The sequence below is a fragment of the Peromyscus eremicus genome, chromosome 19 (genome assembly GCF_949786415.1).
Source record: "Peromyscus eremicus chromosome 19, PerEre_H2_v1, whole genome shotgun sequence".
Lineage (NCBI taxonomy): Eukaryota > Metazoa > Chordata > Mammalia > Rodentia > Cricetidae > Peromyscus > Peromyscus eremicus.
This window is the reverse complement of record NC_081435.1, coordinates 67,954,783-67,968,679: the sequence shown is the minus strand read 5'-3', so window position 1 is coordinate 67,968,679 and position 13,897 is coordinate 67,954,783. Positions and strand designations below refer to the sequence as shown.

The following is a 13,897-nucleotide window of genomic DNA, read 5'->3' as shown; positions in this document are numbered from 1 at the left end:
CAGTCTCCTATGAACTCAGGGCCCTTACTGTGGACTCGCTGAGATAAACCCACCCATCCTGTGCCTCTTGGCTGCATGGCTTCACAGGGCTTTTGCCTAAGAGGCATGAGTTACAGCCATAATAGCCAAAAATCCGTCCTGTAAAAGCCATATTGTTTACCAAAGATGAGAGCTACATGAGTGTCATTTGAACTCCCTTTTTCAGTACCTGAGGAAGGCCCAGGCAAGCCATGTCAACTCCCACAAACTCAGAGCAATCAGGCCCAGCTGCTGCCGAGGTGACCCGTGCTCAGCAGGTGAACTCCCCAGGGTCTGGGACCACCTACAGTCAGTATGTGTGCCCGGCTCTAAAACTGTGGGACAGGAGGGTAGCAACATTCTGCTCAGCTTGGCCTCTGCAACAGGATTCAGACCTCTGGGGGAGCATGTAGCCTCTTCAGTCCCTCTCTCTGCATTTCCACTCATGACATCTCTCCTTCCCTAATACCATCTGTTACTGCATCCACAAGTATCCCAAAACCTCAGCCATAATATCACTTTTAGCATTATGATTTTAGTTTTTAAGAAACAAATTCATGGGGCCAGAAAGATGGCTCAGTAGTTAAGAGCATTAGCCGCTCCTCTGGATCCCCAACACCTACATGGCCACTCACATCTGTATGTGACACCAGTCCCAGGGGATCTGATACCTTCTTTTGGCTTCTGTAGGCACTGCATGCACATGGTACAGAGACATACATGCAGGTAAAACACTCATACACATAAAATAAAAGTAAAGAAAAAATAAAACAAATTCATAATTGCTTCTTGGAATCTGGACAATATTTGGGACATTTTGAAGATGAGGAAAATGTGATTTCCTGAGGGATGTACACTTGGTCTTCAGCAGAGCAGCAGAGGAGAAACGTGTGTAGGCCATCCTACTGAGCCATAGGAGAAGACGTGTTTTGCTGAATGAGCAGCACCTGGTGACTCACACCTGCTGCTGCTGCTGGGGACACTCAGCTGGGGTCTCCCCAAGCTCCAGGTGGAACCGGGCTACTGGAGGGTGGCTTCTGCATCTTGATGTGGTTCCTTGACTTTCTCACATGTCACGTGTCAAAGAGCCACATGTGAATCCCTCCATTTCTTCCCTGTGTTCCAAAGGAAGGAGGGGCTGCCATTGTCTTTGTCCCCGAGACCCTGGTCCCATGCGGAACCAGCAAGAACAGTGCGAGAAAGACAAAGTGGAAACTCACGCTGGTTGCTGTCCTTCAGGTCCATTGCTTTTTATTTTCACTTAAACTTTTTGTTTTCGTTTCTCAATTCCGTTAATTCTGTTGAATGGTAATTTCATAATTTGGGGAGGTATGCTTTACATTTTCTAACAACACAAGGAAAGCCCTGGAAAGAAAAAAAAAACTTGTTGGTGGTTTAATGGTCCTGGTGAGTAATTGCTGAATGGAGTTTGGCACAGATAAAATAGCAGAGCAGATGATATGGAAACATTCTCCAGCCTGCATCAACTGGATGGCCAGGCCTGTGGAATCTCCCGCCACGTGGCCAACCCCGCTGGAGTTTCCACACGGCTGTCTGCGTGCTCGGGAGTTTTCAGGCTAAATAGGGAAGCAGGCTACCTACGGTAGGAAAATCATTCCGTCTTCACGGCTGACAGTCCTGGGTAGCGGCAGCGCCCGGCAGCACTAGCCCCACTCCAGGTGGAGGGTCATGTTTTATTAAAACGGTGACTTGTTGTCACTCACTCCGCTGTCCCACTCTCTCCTTCCAGAAATAGCAAGCCCCGTGGCAGTGGCTTATTATGATTAAAAGATAAAAATAAGTGGAGGCTGAGATAGACGCAGGCCGCTGAGGTAAGATGAGTGCTTACTTTTTAATGAAAGTTGAGAAGCCGCACTGTTTCCACTGCTTCCCAAAGCATCTTTGAGAAAACCAGAAGCGTGGACCACATTCAGACATGCTGAGAGTATGCATTTTCCAAGTTGAAGTGGTCATGACACACATACTGAAAACCTGTGTCCTCTGCCTGGGTCACAGACACGGCCCTGGGCCCTGGAGGGCTGGGCTGCTGTCAGTGGGCAGTTGTGGGCATGCAGACTGCTGGGCACAGGATGATGGCTGATCAAAGGATGCACTTGTGAAGGAGACCTCCATCCTAATACCTCGACCCTTTAATACAGTTCCTCATGTTGTGGTGACCCCCCCAACCATAAAAAGAATTGTGTTGCTACTTCATAACTGTATTTCTACTACTCTTATGAATCGTAATGTAAATATCTGATCTGCAGCCCTGAGGGGGTCTCGACTTATGAGCTAGGAACCACTGCTCTAGAAGGCTGTGCCTTCTCAAGAAATCTAAAAATTCTAAGAGCACAAACCTGAGCCAACCCTGGATGGCTCCAGGATGCTGATGGTGGGATAAAAACATCCCTTCCTCCCACCCACTTCCTACTCTCTAACCCCTCATTCGGATGGCATTTGTGTTCCTAGCTTCTATCTAGTGCGGTACTTCATGTAAAAACCGAGTCTGTATACACAGCACGTAGAAACATCGAGAGCTACGCACCCTACAACTCACCGAGAACACAGAGGGGCAAATACGTGCATCATATCCCCTGGAAATGAAAGTTAAGGCAACGGAAACGTATGTGTACTAAGAGTTTCAACCACCATCATTACAGGCTTCTCTTGTTCCGAGAATCATTATATTGTAAAAGTTCAAGGCGGCACACACAAGGCGCTTCTCAGAAGTACTTATTTAAGAATTGCCTTCAACTTTAGGTATTTCTAGCTCTGCCTACCTCAATCGCTATCCTCTTAGATCCCAGGTCTAACTTTAGCTAAAGGTTTTAGCTAAAGGTGCATTTTCTGGGAAGGTTAACGAATACTTTTTTTTTTTTTTTTTTTTTTTTTGCAATTATCTTTTAGTCATAAGAATGAGAGAGAATGTCCTTCCTGTTTGGTTTCACTCCCCAAAAAGTTATTTTGGCTTTTCTTAAAAATAAAAACATTCTCAATGGCTTAAGGTCTGGGAAAAAAAACATGCATGTTTCTGTCCCTCAGAAAAAAAATGGAGTCAGTGAGTAGCCATTGCTTTTGTGGCGTGTGCTTGTTTATGTGTGTGTCAACCCATGCGGGAGGGCCCCTGGGACCCCACGTGGTCCAGTGTGGGGTTCTGTAAGGATTGTTTAGGCTTTACTTCCCATCCTGCTTCTGTGGAAAAGATGAAGAGCGCTCTGAGGAGAGTCCTCTATCCAGGAATGAAGGGTTGCTCCGCGCCTGCAGGCCGTCCTTGGTTAGGGTCCCGGGTTTGTGTCCCGGGTTCCTGAGGCAGAGGTACAGCTGCTTTCTTTGTTGGAACCAATGTCACTGGTGAAGGAGCCAGATGCCTGTACCACTAAGTGAACAAACAGTATCTGTGCCAATCAGAGGAAAGTGTTCAGATGCTACAGCAGTGGCGTTTTGTTTTGTTTTTTAAAATATGGCCCTTACCTATGCTTAGTAAATGTTTTGAATGTGAAAGTAATGCAATTACGTGGGCTGAAATTGATGAACCAGAATTCTAATCCTTTTAAGTCTGAATCTAGTGTCTAAGAACGAAAATCGCATCTGAATATCATCAAAAACAAGTTTTACCTGTCTCTCCCGGTTCCTCATTCCCCAGGCTGAGGGTAGCCCCCCTCCCCAGCATGGTGGTATTCAACTGGTCTCCTAACGTATTTGGGTCACTGCTCGTCCTCAGACAGTCCCACCAAGAAAGAGGGACACACGGACCATGTGGGCATGTGGGGGCCCAGGTAGGGGGGCTCGGGCGGGTCAAGCCGCCATTTTCCCCGTTTTGCCCAGATCTCAGGCTTACGAAGCTAACGCTAGCACTGACCTGAAACCCCAGAGCAGATGTTTGCCCTGATAACCAAGGCGCACACGCACCCTTCAGGGAATCTGGAGGATAACGTTCCCAAGCCCAGGGTGAGGCTGCAGAAACACCTCCGGAAGCCATTTTGAGCCCTCTGCACCGGTTTGGCTGAGCTGTGCGGTCCGACGCTGCTTTGCATTCGGTTCAGACCTTGTGACTTCCAACACACCGCCGGGGCTTTTCCTCCTCCTTCTGACAGACGTCAGGGACTAGACAGTTCACCAGAGAGCACTAGCGCCCTCGTGACCGTCAGACCCGAGGATCTGGATGAGTGTCGGGTGGGCGCCATTGCTCTGCCCTGTAGAAACCTGGGGAAGGCTTATGTTCCCTAAGGGAGTCACAGTCAGTCTTCCTATGACTGTCTGGGAGCTTCCGAGTGACAGTGCCACACCCACGGGCTGCTTCCCGCCTGTCCCTGCCTTCCCTCACCACCTGAGGACCAGCCCGGCCTGACCACTAGGTCAAAGTAAGACCCCGTAGTGACATCAGACTCCTGGGAGCCACAGAGATGAGGCTCGCGAGCTGTTCACCCCTATGTGATGGGCACTCGATGGATGTTGGGGGAGTTAGTAGGGAGGCAAGGCAAGGTACGCACAGTGAACGCAGGCTGCCGTCACCCCTGATTTGAGACTTTTCGCCTGGGGCCATTTATTTTTCCACTAGCTGGCTGAAGGACCTAAATAATGGGAGACCCTGGGGCCTGTGGCTGCCTTCCCTACCACACCTCCCTCTCACCATAGCTTCCCCAGGCCCAAGGTGGGTTTTCTGAAGAAAAGTCTTAGATCCTCCACACAGAGGGTTGTTACTCACAAGTCTGAGTGATGCCCCATCTAGCCTGCAGATACTCCCGGGAAATACGTGACAGGACTGTGCTTACTGCAAACAACAGGGTATGTGATGGGTTTCAGGCGTCCCTTTCTCCCTGGGCTTCTTTTGTGCCTCCATTCTGATCACAGGGCATCCTGCATCTCAGTGACAAGCTAGACTTCAGATCCTGGGCTTTACTCTGGGACGGTTACTTTCTGCTGCAGCTTAAAGATGCATCACTGCCACTCAGCAGAGTGTCCCATCACAGACACAGTCAACTTGTCTAGGACTGTGGTACAGCTGTGTGAGGTGGACTGGGTGGAGCCCTCGAAGGGCAGGGTTGGAGGAGGTCAAATCTTAAAATGAGGCCGGAAGCAGAGAAACGATGATCACGTGAGGTTGGAACCTTCTTTCCAAGCTTGCCTCGTCTCATCCCCCACTGTTCACACCCAAGAGTCGCCCACCAGGCCTAAGCCCACCACCACACTGCAGCAGAGCGAATGCAGCTTCTGAAATGTGTGCCGGCAGGTTTCCCCAGGACCGATCTGACTCCCTGCATCTCTGAGGGGTGTGTGTTCACTGGCTGTCTGCCTCGTGGCAGGAGAGACACTGACCCTAGGGCTGTTTGCTCTTTCAGTGTCCCGGAAAACAAGGGACAGCTTGGGCTTTGTGGGGTTCTGTGATTGTTTACCTCAGTCTGCCCACCTTTTAAAAAAGACTTAAGTGCGGGAGAAATGTCTAAAACAAACAAAAGGAAACAAGCCAGCCTATCAGCCCCACAGAAGCCCAGCACTCGTCATGAGCTGGTAATGGGGGCGTGCGTTGATGCTCATTGCTTTGTGTCATTTGAGCAGACTCGGGCAGCAGGGAGAGAAAGTAAGAGTAAATACAAGCATTGCCAGCAGAGACAGAAACTCTGTGCCCGGGGGGAGCTTTGCAAGTTAAAACGGTGAAGACTAAGGGATGACATGGGGAGTAAGTTTAGAAGAGGGAACTGGCCGCAGGATTTCAGAAGCCTGCATCCCTCTGTCCCTGCCACCTTCTCAGCAGGTCCCGGGCGACCAGGCTAGGCTATTGATGAGTTTCCTAGTGAAGCATGTTCTTAAAATTCACATCTAGCCTGTGGACTTTGCAGTGGGAACACGGGCAGCAGACGCGGAGGACTGGGTGGGACTCTGCTGCATGTGTGATGCACAGACCCAGACCCAGCGCCGTAGACCACAGCAGCTGGAAAACAAGAGCCACCGATCCCCACGCGGCCTTCTGTGGTGTCTCTCCCTGGCAGAGCTGGTTACTTCAATATCTGCCTTCTTCCTTACCATGATTGCTGCAAGCACCCCCAAAAATACAGACTGAACCCCACAGAGGGTGTGTAAATGGTGGGCAAAATAATTGTTCATTATTAAGCAATTAATAATTGTTAAAGTTTGACTTAAGACCCTCAGTCAACAACGTCAGGTGGCTTTGACTCAAAGCTGTGTCCTTCCGAGGACAAGAGAGAGTGGGCTACAGGCGTGCTCTCATGAACCCTCATCGCTTTGCAAGTCTCTCTGCACAGTTTCACAAAACCCACAAGTGACCAGAGAGAGATGTGAGCTCCGACTCTCATGGGCACCTAAGATTCTCCCGCCAGTTTTCTGGCAGGGTACTAAAAAGGAAGACAGCAGCTGTGTGCAAGTGTGACCATCTCACTTGGGGGAGGACTTTCTGCCTCACTTGAGGACTTCTGCCTCACTTGGGGAGGACTTTCTGCCTTGCTAGTGATTTGCGCAACTCGTAAGTGACTAGCCAAGGAGGCTCTGTGCAGAGCTGGGAAGACCCTCGTTAAGATTTCCAGGTCCTGTGAGCACAGGTGGAATTCTATGCCTCCACTTTGAACTCTTTAGTTTTTATACTTGAGAAAGAAATTGCTGACTTTCTATTTTACTCAATTCCAGGCATGCACACAGGAGTGGGTGTGAGTGTGGGTATGTAGATGAGATTCGTAGGGACGCACGCAGCCTGTGGGCACATCCCAGGTTATTATAACAATTCAAAGTGCCACACACATACTTTAGAGAGAAAAAAAAGCAATAGTTTCCACCTTAGGAGCATTTTAGAGAAAATCAAATATAAGGGGAAAAAACCCTTCTTACTTATTAAATTGAATTGTGGTCTAACAGTTTGCCACATCCTGTTAAGGGACATCTGACTAAGTGAGCAGAGGTTCCTCTTTCAGGCAAGTCGTGAGGGTCACATGTCACCTGCAGTTCAAAACACCTCTATAAAGAGAGGCCTTCTTGTCAGTGGAAAAGCTGAATAAGAAGATGGAAATCATCGGTGGAGAGAAGACACGGTGGGAACTCGTGGGTGTCATCGCCACAGCTGTATCAGAGAGAAAGCCACCCCAGAGGGACCAGCAGAGCCAAGGAAACGTGGGCCGATAGGGACCCAGAGTGGTGACCTCATGGAAGAGAAAGTGGTGGCAGGAAAAGAATACAGGAGGGGGTGATCAAGTTGTTGGTCAGCCATCTGTCAACTACACCTCAGGTGTGTCCCTTGTCCACCTGTAAAATGGAAGCACAGGTGACTTCACAGGCGCTATCACAGACATGCCTAGAGAAACGCACTCCTCTGTTTTATAAATAGCTGGGTGGGTGGCGGTCACCACTGCAGTCCTGCCCATCCCAGCAGTATGGACAGTTGTATGGAATTCCACTAGAAAGCAGGCATCCATCTTTGCTGTCCATCAGCTGCTGCCTGCCCCATTCAGTCCCATGGGCAGCTTTGGGAAAGCTCTTACATGGGAGGATGGCTTGTGCTCATGAAACTTCATGATCCTAACTGGACATCGTGAGCCTGACCAACAGCAGGACACGGGACACTTGCAGCCCACGAGCGTTGGGGCAGGGAAGCGGGTCAGCCACCTGAAGTCATATATAGCAACAGGTGCTCAGGGACCTGCCTTAAGCTCTCCCGAGCTCTCGGTGGTTGCCCCAAACAAGACTGAGAAAGCAGACTAGACATTTGGTGGGCTACCTACTGCTGCCTCCAGCGGGGGACCCCTGTGGCTGAAGACCACTGAGTAATTTCCCATCCCTCAGCAGGGCTCTCCCTTTGAGACTCAGGTGCCCCAGTGGGCAGCAGGGGGAAGCCCACATCTCATGTTTCTTCCTCTTTTACCTTTAAAGCAATATTTTTTGTGGTCTTGTCAGGCCCATGAGTAACTAGAAGATTCTCAGCTGCTTTTTGATGTCTCTGACCCATGCCATCACCCTTATCCCTCTGAACTCCTGTGGGCCACAGTTCTCTTCAGATCTTCTTTTGGTCCCATTTTTATGACTACCTGGATTCCTCTCCTGGTCCATCATCACTCTACCTTCGGTCACGCAGTTACTTCTCCAACTTCCCTCCTTCCATTGTTAGGATGCCTCAGGCTCTTCTCTTAAATCTTTTTATCTCGTGGTATTTCTCAGACCTCCCTTCTTTCATTATCAGCTTTACTCCTCAGTTCTGTGTGTGTGTGTGTGTGTGTGTGTGTGTGTGTGTGTGTGTGTGTGTACACACATATGTGAGTGCATGCCTGTGGCATACAGGGAGGCTGGAGGAAGATTTGGGTATCCCATTCTATCACTCTCCACCTCACTCCCTTGAAACGGGGTCTCATTGAACCCAGAGCCAGGCCGGCAGCCAGCAAGCCCTGGTGATCCTCCTCCTGCCTCTGGACCCCACGGTGCTGGGGTTCCAGGTGCGTAGCCACACCTGGCTTTTTAACATGAGTGCTGGGGATTTGCACTCAGGTCCTGACTTTACTTGAACAGTAAACTGTCACTCACTGAGCCTTGGCCCCAGCCCCTCCCATCCTTCATTATTACCCCCCATACCGTCCTTGCTCTCCTCATCATTACTCCTTAGATCTCTCGTTTCTCATAGGGTTTCTCCTCAACATGATTCTTTATGCCTCTTTTCACTATTAAGCACTGCTAGTGGAATGATTGGGCTGTTAATCAATCTATGCTATGATTTCAATGAACAATGAAGCGCTGGTTCTCTTAGCATAATTTGTTTGGTGCCTCAGTTCTTATGTGGAGCCTTGTTCAAATGTATTTGGAACCCATGAAATTGCCTCTGCCTCTAAGTGGTGACTCATCTTCCCAGTCCTGGCGTTTCATACTCTGCAGGCATCTTTCCCAGCCCCACATGCCCACCTGCCACTCAGAGAGGGTCACCAAACCAGAGCCCCAGGCAGAGTGTTCCTCTTAACTCTGCCCTTGCCTGGGAACCCAGTCTGGGCAATGAGCACCCAGAGCCCTAATGCTCTCAAGGCTTGGAGACGGTGTGAGGCAAATGAGACACCCTGGCAGTCAGGCACAGCTGTCTGTCACCGGAACAAAGATGGGTGTGGCACGGTGGAGGGGCCTGTGGCATGTCTCCACCCCCGCACAGAAACCCTCTGCACACAGCTCTGTGCTTCAAGTATCTGAGCCCTTCTAACTTGGCCCCGAGAAATCCTAATTTCAGGCAAGTCTTTTTCCACCTTAAAAAAAAAAAAAAAAGAAAAAAGAAAGAAAGGAAGAAAGAAATGAAATTGTGGTCTTCCTTTGTTGGCTGTTCTTCGACATGACGCCAATGAAATAGAGTATAAAGTAGACAGGTGCACCTCTTCCAGGAGTTCTACGCAAAGATGAATGAAATGCCTCTTGTCCCAGGATATCCCTGCTGGGGAGCCAAATGTAAAGCTCAGCCCGAAGAGGTTGGCAAGAGAGCTGTGAGAAAAGCCTTGTGGACTCAGAAGGGATTCAGGAGGGACATGTGACTGTGGCTTGCACTGCACAGAGCAGACGGCCCTTGGTCCTCCTGGGGTCCCTGCTGCCCGTCTGCTCCTCAGGGCTGTGCAGCGGCCCCGCACCCACACCCCAGTATCATGGAAAATGTTGGTAGCTAAGGAGCTACCAGGGCGCACTCCAGGGACAAGTTGAGTCCTGATTGCTGGTCCCAGACCAGCCTGTGAGCACCTGGGCCTTGTTATTCCTCATTAGTGGCTGTGAAGTCACAAGGCCAGAGGGAGCCTGCCTGCCTTCTGGTATTTTCCACACTAAAGACTGAACCCTCTCCATAGTGTGCTGGTCAAGGATCACTCCTGGATCTGCATAAAGGGGCCCAGGAGTGCCACCACCACCACCACCAATGAAGCTGGCCAGGAATCAGCCATGGTTCACCTTTGAAAGTGTGACTCTTGAGGGAACAGCTTAAGGAACTCCCCTAGGCAGGGGGGCCCAGGAGCAGCAGTGGCCCTGGTGTAGGAAGCCTCACTCTTGTAAGTCTCTTGCCAGGCAGCCCCTTTTGGACAAGCCTGGGCTCTGTTTGTCTCCAGGCTTCCTTCTGCTATCAGTTCCCATGACACAATTCCTGGTTCCCCCAATTGCGTTTTATTATTGTTATTCTTAAAACTATTGCTGGGGAAGGGGTGTTGAAAGGCAGTTTAGGGAAGGGAGGGGTGATGGAGCACACGCCCCCCTGATGGCTCCAGGAAGTGTCCTCAGACAGGCCGGGGCCTCCATCAGGGAGCTCTAGGGGCTTATCTAGGTGCAGGGCGGGTGTTCCAGCCCATGGGGAAGGGAAGCCTGGGTGGTTCCCTGACGTCAGCGTGGGTGCCCTGCCTTCAAACTCTGTTAGAAAAATGGGACGTGGTGACAGCTGCCCAGTGACATTTCCTATCTCGGTGTGGATCAGGTGGTTGGGCAGAGAGAGGCAGGGTGGAGAGGGAGGGATGTTGTGCTGTTTGCTGGCGATGGCCTTCCGTACCTTCTCTCATTTCCTGTCCATCTGCCAAAACTCACACACTGATAGTGGCTATCACTGGCTTGTGGGGGCCACTGTGACTCGACCCTCTTCAGAAAAACAAACGAAGTATCCCTAACAAAGGGAGGTTCATGACCATGGTAGATCCCACCACCTTCCGTCCCAGCCACTGAGCACACTCCAGGGGGATGTTGTGGTGTGTCAACATTTTGTTTTACAAACTTGGGCAACATCCTGAAGTTGACTCCTGCCCTGAAGCAGGTATTCTGGGGCATCTAAGCGTCGCAGACTGAATATAACCCATTAGAAATGTGGTTGTTGGCACCCCTGCTATTAACTTGGAGGTTGGCACTAAGGTACCGTTTCCCTAATACTCTCTCCTCTGGTTTTCTTGCAGTAAATGAAATCATACGCAACGACCTCTCCGGCACGAACCCCCACTCCTAACTCAGCGCGTTAGAGCTGGCAGGAGCTGTGTGGAGTTGGCTCAGTGCAGACAACTGGGCTTCTGCGAGCGAGACTTTGATGAAATAAACTGAGCCCACATCTGGTACCACTCAGCAATCCCAACCTACCGAACGCTGGGAGCTGGAGTCTGAAGAAGTAGCTCTCTAACAAGGACGGAGTAGAAGAGGAGGCCATGGCGACTCTTGAGAGAGAAAAGTCATCTCAAGGGAAGAGAAGGGCTGGCCAGTGAGGCCAGGGCAGATGCTGGCCCACGAAAGAAGGGCCTGTGTGGCAGACTGAGCCCAAGGCTGGCCCTCCTGCCCACTGGATTAAAACACAGGAAGTGCCTTATTTCACCCGACCACCACACCAGGGCATTGTGGAAGCAAGCATTGAATTTTCTACCATGAGAGTATTTGTAGGAGCCAAAGCTATTTAAAAACAAACAAACAAAAAAGGCAAAAACACTTTGTTAGGAGCCTTTATCCTTTGTATTAATTGATAGGATTCTGGTAAGCTACGGCTTCCTACTGATTTCTAACTTTCCTGGCTGTCCTACATGATTTGCCTGCCTTATCCAGTGCATTTTAGAGGTCTTCCAATTGTCATCTCGGCTCTTTCATAATCAGCTCCCTCCTCCGTGTGACTAAAACCATAAGTTTGTTAATAATAGCATGCTGAGATTTTTTTTTGTTCTTAATCTGGCTTCAAACATAGTGAGAGGAAGTTGAACAGCACAAGACAGTGTCCTGGACAGAACAGAGCCTGCCTGCTACGGGACAGTACCTTGTGTTTGCATGCATGTACATATAGGCATATATTTATGTATAGATATTCAAGAACGGAGATGGTGACAACCAGTCCACGTCCAGCGGGGCTTCCATGTTAGCAATAATGAGTGTCCACCTTGAGAATGCACCTCAGAGTCCAGACCCGGTTTTCCAGCACCTTCCATCAGGGTCTGTGACCCCTGAACAGGCAGGTGGCGTTTTCTTATCTCATGTAGTCACTGAGCACCCTAGACCGCAGTAGAGCTGTGCTCAAATGCCCACAGGCCACCAAATGGCCAAGTCTGAAAGTGGTTGTAAATAACCATTACGAAAAAGGAGTGTAATATATTTGTTCAATTATAAGATTATTATTTCACAGAAGCCTTATAGCTCTCTGCTTCATCTAAGAAAACAATTACCAAAAACAATGTTTCTATATGCAGTCTGTGGATAGTGTGTTTTCAGGTTAGTTACTGGTAACAGATAGGCTGGTGTCGGCTTTGTGTAATTAGCTGCTTATTACAGTTAGTAGCAGTGACCTATTATTTCTTATAACCAAAAAAGCACGGTTTAATTAAAACATGTTTAATGATTGTGCCTTAGGAGTTAATGCCCCCTTATGGAACATGCCTGAATTGCACCTGTGGGTGGAAGTTGTGAGTTAGTCACAGAGTCATGACAAGAAAAACTCTCTCACAGGAAGATGCATCTTTGAAATGTTTGTTCTGTACAATGGTGTCTTACCTTTCTCCAACTCACAGAAAGAAACAAATGTCTGAAAGCCATATTGAACGTTTTCACACGACTGTGAAGAGCTGACGTGCGCCGCCTTGTACACACATAGCTCCCGGCCGCCTGAAGGCTGCCTCCCGCCTGCATCTAGTATGTACCTGTGTTTATTAGCATCATGGAGCTGCATGGACCATTCTTAGTAGGCTGTCAAATGAAAGCAAGCGTTTGATATTTGTGTCTGCTATCTTTGTAGTTAGAAAATGGATCCAATAAAGCAGTATTTTTTTCTTTTTTCCCACCTTTTTTTTTTTGCTGGACAGTCTGTGTGAGAGTGATTAGGGGTCACTCTGCTTTCTTCTGTATTGCATGTGAATGTGGGGATCTGTGACAAGTGCCTCACGGAGTGAATCTGACTGGCCCTGCGTCATCTAAACACAGGAAGAAGTGTGTCTTCCCTTCCTGAAAGAAACCAGTGGATATTTGGTAGTGTTTCCCGGCATTGTAAACAAAACACTTCAAAAATGCTCATCCAGTCTAGGTGGGGAAGGCACTTCTGCTTATGCCAAATACTTTCGCTCAGAGAGAGACTCGGGTGAGGCGCTGCCACCCACGTGCTCGCTTGTGATTGGACAAGTTGCTTTAGCAAGAGAGTGCTTGTGCTCTGGTGGAGGCAGTCTGTGCCTTCTCTCTCCACCTGCTCTTCTGCTCCGTTTCTCTTCCCCTCACAGACCAAGGAGACATGAGATCGCCGTAGTATTACTGACCTTAAGTGTCTCTCAAGCGTGTTCTGTGTCCAGGACTTGAATGCCAAAACCCTTGCGTCCTTTGCTAAGATGTTTACAAATTGACTTACAGTACAAGAGAAACCGCCCTCACCTAAACTGATGTGCATGTGTCCACCCCGCCAGGGTGCTGTCTCAAGGTTATTTGAAGTAAGCTTTCCCACAAGCTCGTGGGACCTGCCCAAGGAGAATAACAAAAAGGGGGCAGAGGACGATGTGGGAGAAGGTGGCAGGTTATTATACTCAGAGTCTTTGACCTGTGGATGGATGGTGAATCTCAGAAGTCCAGGATGCTGGGTCTAAGGAAGCAACAGACTTGTATGTCTGCAGAACAACTCTGAAGCTACCTGTCCCCTCCCTGTACTGGGGACTGGGCCAGCTGGGCTTTGAGGATGGTGGCTTGGTGCCGGGGGCTGCCCTTACCAGCGTGTGCTTTGAAAACTCCCACCCTCCTCAATCCCAACAGTAGAATTTTATAGCTCTCCAAATACACACAAATTTACAAAATTGTGGATGGATTCGGCCCAGGAAGCTGGGCTACTGGAAATAACACTATTAGTTTTTGAACCTTCTAGATTGATTTTGAAGAAATGTTGAAGAATCCCTGGATTCACTTGTAGCAAGGAGGTTGTGCAGGTTAGCAGGAAGCCATTGGAGCAGTTGTG

At 49.3% G+C, this 13,897-nt stretch overlaps 1 long non-coding RNA gene across 1 annotated transcript; it reads left to right on the top strand.

The window, feature by feature from the left end:
• The first annotated feature begins 3,838 nt into the window (after positions 1–3,838).
• LOC131895986 (uncharacterized) lies at positions 3,839–12,743 on the top strand. The gene is made up of 2 exons (XR_009375340.1): positions 3,839–4,379; positions 10,899–12,743. It is a non-coding gene; the product is annotated as an uncharacterized LOC131895986 (long non-coding RNA).
• Positions 12,744–13,897: the final 1,154 nt, after the last annotated feature.